A 6037-nucleotide genomic window follows, 5' to 3' on the forward strand; every position below is an offset into this window, starting at 1 on the left:
GTCCTACCCATTGCAAAAATCCACATAGCACCCCTCGACTGTAGACAGTGTCTCAAAGTGTCAGATATTTTTTAGAGCAACTATCTGGTTCTCATATGTTAGTCTTCATCAAATGTCCTCTGTCGGCTGGGCAGGAGATATATTTGTAAGGCAGGAATACGAAATCAAATAAAAACAAAGTTACTCTCTTGGACACGTTTCCTGGCTCTCCTTGATCTTTTCGTTGAAACTTCCTCCTGTTCAGACTCTTTCTTTTTTTCTGTTTAAAGAAATACTAGCGAGCAGCACACGGCAACAGATCCTGTCAACTTGCTTTTGTTTCTCCGACCGATTTCGTCTGAATACGCAGACTTCATCAGGAAGTTTGAACAAGATGGTTAAAAGAAACTTATTTTATACCTTATTTACAAAGCCTGGAGCCCTTGATCAATTTCTCGGGAACCCTGGAGCCCTGAAGCCCTGTTAATTTTGCCCCAGAGCCCCACTATTTTCGAGTCCGGAGCTCCGGAGCCCTAAACCCCTTTAGGACCCTGCCATTTGGCAAAACAACATTGTGGGAGCGCAAGGTATTGCAAAGTGTTTCAACAATTTTGATATTACGGGTGTTGTATCGATCAGCTCAAATCTCTTCTTTCATTTTTAAAGTTCAGACCAGTTGTAAGTCACTGTACGGTATGATCTGTCATACAGACAAATAAGTTGGAGAGAGTTATATTAAATGTATACGTTGCCGGTAAAATCCGTTCTCAGGTTGAATCCACTCACGGGCTCCTGCCTAGGTTAAATTGTTGATCCTCATCGGTTTACCTAGGTTCAATACCGTCACAGATGAATTGAAGAAACGTTTTTGGAGCCTAAATTAAGCCTAGAGAAAAATTAGGGTCCGGTTAGGATAAGGTTTGGTAATTTAATTATACATTGATATCAAGTGACTTCAGTATTATAGAAAAGTAAATAGTGAAAAGGATTGTGTTGGGTTGAGCATGTTCGTCGTTGTAGTTTAGTGGTGAAAACACAGTACTACAGACCTCGGAGGGTTCGACTTCAAGTATCGGTAAGTGCACGGTACAGTTAATTGTGTGCTCCCTTACTATGTTGTAATGTTGAGAGTGGATGGGTAAGTGCATGAATACAGAAACCGACAAGATGATATGAAACATTTAGATGTGTCGAGAAGCGCAAGACAGCTTGAGGAAAGGTATCACGGTGTTTTTGAAATTACAGCCAAAACTGGAATACAGTTGATATTTGCATTTGTTAAGGGGAAAATACCGTCGTTTTCTTCTAAGTGCGGACACATGACGGGAAGTTCATTTTGATTGACAGCATATGTAGACGATCGGAACGCTTTCGCGGGAAACATTTGAAGGTTGACGTTTTTGAGTATAAAAGCATCATATTAGGGCCGTTTATACGAGAGAAAATAAGTCGCGGCTTACTCTGGCCGCGGCGTGCATAATACGAGAAAGGAACTATTTATACGAGCGAGTATAAACTCCCAGGCGGGGATAAGCCGCGGCTTGAGAAAGCCGTGAACGTGGATTTTGTACCATTTATACGAGGTGTTCGCGTCTTATGTAAGCCGCGGCCAGAGTTAGCCGCGGCTTATTTTCTCTCGTATAAACGGCCCTAATGTCCTTTTTGTGGCATAAAATTGTAGTTTAAGAAATTAATAAGCAATGAACACACCCGGCACAAGCCACGTGAATATCCGAGGTCTGGCGCTAGCAGTAGGAAAAAGAGAAATAGCGGAAGAATTAAAGAAACATATGAGTGATGCAAAGCAGGGTAGGCTAGCGGAATTGAGACAAAGGATCATATTATCAGAACTCACCTTCAGACTCCAATGACGAAGCATTTCGGCGAATAAATTATAGTAGCATCTCAAGAAAAGTCATGGGATTACATCCAAGAGGTGCGGCTAAATCAGACTCTATCAGTACACTGCTAGTGGAAGAGAATAAACACAGCTGTAGCGATAAAGGAATAAGACCAAGGGCATTTCCTACAGTCTACAGTCTTCTTACAACATGACGCGGAAAGTACTGTGTAAACAATTCACATAGCCAGCCCATAATCTGATATCGCTGTCACCATTTGTTTGCGATAGTTTTGTTGAAAGCTTTTGCGTTGGTCCGCTTCCACTTTTTCTCTGCTGCTGCCGCTGCTGTGTTTGATGAGATCGATGTGCGTGTCCTTCTTCTGTTTAGTATGAAGACCGGTCCGCTCCGAAAAGAACCGAAGAATATTAGTCATAACTAGTTTACCGAAATGGTAGAAATGCTGCCGAGGGGAAGGGAGATGTGCAATTATGCTTGCAGCAATTTAACGACGGTTCGTGCGTGGAATTAAAGGAAGATTTTAGTGGGTCTTGAGCAGGGACGGTACAAAACGTGGACCCCCAACTCGATCCCTTTCGAGAGTAGAAAGAAAACAAGAGATGGTTTTCACAGTGACGTCATCAAATTCTAAAATCAAAATTATTCCCTCTCTGTACAAGTGAAAGTAGAAGATGACCTAGAAATAAATAATTTTTTCAAGTTTCCAGTTCCGTGACTTGTTTCGTTTCGAAAACAAAGCTCTTTGAATTTTGAATTTGCGTGATACCACGATACAAAGATATTTGGTTGAAAAAAATGTCTATCCCTATGAATCTCATGTATTTTATGTCATGAGCGAAACGTTTTTCCTTGTTTCTGAGTAACGGACATTATTTTTTAATTTGTACCTTCGTGTTTCAACCTCAAGGAAAACAAAGAATTTTCTTCGATAATAAATGAAATTTTCCAGTAGCCACATTTAATACAAGGGTTAGGATATCTCCGCTGTAACTGGAAAACACTACATCTGTTTCACTGAAGACACCCCTGAAGGTTCACGTTAATGTTATTTCTGAAGATTTCTGAACATTGTCGCGCCTCGTGTTCAGCAGATTGTTTTCGTATTTTAGATCACGCCTCCACCAGCTTTCAACTTAAGATCTAAGAGGCTATTCATAATCCGAGAGAACAACCCTCTTTGAATCAACAACTACACCACCTTTTAAACATTTCAGGCAAAGCACAAACACTGAGAGAGAAATCAGAGTATTAAAACGAAGTTCTGAAGGAGAAGCAGTTATTGGGAGACACTTCGAATTTGCAAAAATACGTATTTCTACATTTTGAACTAATGGCATGAATCTTTGCAAGGCTAGTTTTTCTAATGTCAAACTTCCACACAATAAGTGGCAACAAGTCCTGTGGTCTTAGTTGTCAAAGGAAGCCTTTCTGTAGAGAGTAAGACATTATTTTTCCTGGCACTGGAGAACGAAACAGAAAATTCTGTTCTAGGCAGTGCCAATTGGGATAATCTCTTCAAGGTTTCACTGGGTGGAGTATTTGAATGCATCTAGATGTAGATTGTTCCAACCACAATATTTTGATGTGCAGTCAAGATGTAAGGTAAGTTCAACTTGAAAAGAACGAGGCAACATAGAAAGAAGTTATCAGCACAATGGCTGACATTAATTTGAGTGGTTTGCACAAATAGCACTCCAACCAACCTTAGTTAGTAGAGAAAGCAAGGAAACCCCCATGCAGAACAACAACAGGAGCATCAATGACAGGTAAAGCTGGACGAATATAAACTATTTACATGCTGAGTGGGATAAAAAAAAACACCCTTTCTATGAAACACCAACATTTGCTATAATGACAAGTTCTAACTCCATGTTTCCTATGGCATTACGGCTGCCATATTTGTGTCCCTAAGCAAAGAAACGCTGGTCATATTTATGTCCTAAACTGATTTCTTTCTTGTGCAAACCTTCATAATAAGAAACAACAAGACTGCTGATTACTTGATTATAAGTGAAAACTAGCAACATGCAGGGGCACCCAACGATAATCTTCAGTGAAATATGTCAAACTGTCTCAATGGGTCCTACATTGCCAAACATCTACAGATTTCTTTACCAAAACATTGAATGAAAGGACATATTATTTCTGATGTACAAGGTTAAGCATCAAATGGTGCCAGGTTACTTTGAAAACATTTTCAAAAGAAATGATTTAAAGCCATATAGCCTCTGAAACTCAGATTTTATCCTCCTAAGATATAACACTATAAAGTATGGAAGGCACTCCATCAGATACTTGGGCCCAATGTCATGGTCCAAGTTGTCCAACTCTGAGAGAAGTGTACCAACTCTGAAAGACTTCAATCAAATTATAAAATGTAGAGATATCTCTGCATTGGACAACAGTAGCTGTGCCTCTTGCCATCTCTGCAATACCTACTGTAAGATCTTAGCGTGTTTTATTTATTGTTGTTCTGTTTGTGTCAAATTAGTTTGTTTCTCCGCCTCATTAGCTTTTTCGTAGCCTGCTCGTTAGCGTGTTTTTTTTCCTTTCACTTTTTTTTTAAAGTTTTTGCACATTCGTTTCTTTCGCTCACCATTTACACCTTCAGTTTTCTCGTTTTGCATAATTTAGTTTCTTCGTGTATAAACCTATGTTTTTTGCCATTGGCTCTCTTCTTTTCTCGGTAATCGAAGTCGCGCTACGCACAGTTAGCTGTTAGGCAGTCCAAGTTCGCCTCAAGCAGTTTAGGTTGTCCTTGGTATAAGTTTATGGTCGTAACAATGTAAGTATCATTGTTTTCGGTTAGTTCATTCTATTGTCTTTTATCGTTTTCCTGTTGTATTACGTAACTAATTGCATTTGCTGTAACTTTCTATTTTTCAGTTTTAACCCGCCTTGTTTGTACTATCTTTGTACATAAATATTAGTTTGACATGGATTACGTGGTGTTGGAAAGACGTGACTAGATAGTTTTGGTGCTTTTGGCAGTTACACCTAATATGATATATACCGGTACATTTTCATAATGTTTTAAAATTTTATATGATTAAATTGATATAAACTGTACATATTAATTCTAGACAGTCTTGATACATTACAAGGAGCCTAGAAATGTCTTTCAAAGGCTTTTGGCTTAATTTGCCCATTGGGTGCCCTTGAACATGAACTAGCCTGCATAGCAAGCACTAAAAGGTCAGGGGAAGACGGAGATAGAGCAAGTGCCTATCCTTCCCTTTTAGTGCATGCATAAGCAGGCTAATAATGAACTGAACATCTGCATCATAAATTTGCCTTTCTGTTTCACTCACAAATACGACAAATGACGCAATAATTATGATGATTATGACAATAATTATGACAAATGTCATAAAAATAATGATCAATAAATGACAAGACACAAAAGCGTCAACGGCTATCTAATTTTATGACAAGGTTAAGAAATCTTTCTAGCTTCAAAAAGAGTAATGCCCATTTCTTGGTCATACAAAACAGATTCATGGACAAAATATTTGGCAAGGAGGCCAAAGAAACGTTTGTCTCTTTCATAACGTATTTTACATGCCAACAAAACAACCGTATTTTCATCACATAATTCTCTCAGAGTTTTCAGTAAATCGTTGAATGTATCCTCAATGTAAACAATATCAGCCCCCAACACATAATCAAAAGGAGGTGTGAAGGATGAAACGTTCTGCCCCCATTCAAGCTCCTTGATTTCAACCAAGTTTTGTCTTTCACCGAGATTCCCTTCCACGTTCATTCTCGTGACGTTTAGCGCCATTTTGCGGTCAGTAATTGTCACATGGCCTCCAAGTAAGCTGGCCACGATACCAGCAAACCCTGTCCCGGCTCCAAGTTCAATTACCTTTTTATCTCGCAGTTGAACGGCTATCTTCTCAAGATACCGACCAAGAACGATTGCTGCATCCCAAATAACCGCTGCAACACCAACGTCGTTCCAGTTCTGAAATACAGTAAGCGTTCTCCCGGCAAACTGAAAGGTTCTTTCCTTTGCATGGAACGGACTCAAAATGATCGAGGACGGATCGTATGGAACGATAGCCATTTCTGACACATTTGTTGGATACGATGAGTTAAAAAGAAAAAACAACAAAACAAAGATAATTTCAAACAAATATGTGGTCCAAGAGCTGCACTGAAATCCACGCATATCTCCGACAAATAATTGCCAG

General features: G+C 39.3%; 1 pseudogene; it reads right to left on the reverse strand.

The window, feature by feature from the left end:
- Positions 1 to 5249: 5249 nt before the first annotated feature.
- LOC138006957 (protein N-lysine methyltransferase METTL21A pseudogene) lies at positions 5250 to 6032 on the reverse strand (annotated as a pseudogene).
- Between the last annotated feature and the right edge of the window lie 5 nt (positions 6033 to 6037).

The sequence above is a fragment of the Montipora foliosa genome, chromosome 6 (genome assembly GCF_036669935.1).
Source record: "Montipora foliosa isolate CH-2021 chromosome 6, ASM3666993v2, whole genome shotgun sequence".
In the NCBI taxonomy this organism is placed as follows: Eukaryota; Metazoa; Cnidaria; class Anthozoa; order Scleractinia; family Acroporidae; genus Montipora; species Montipora foliosa.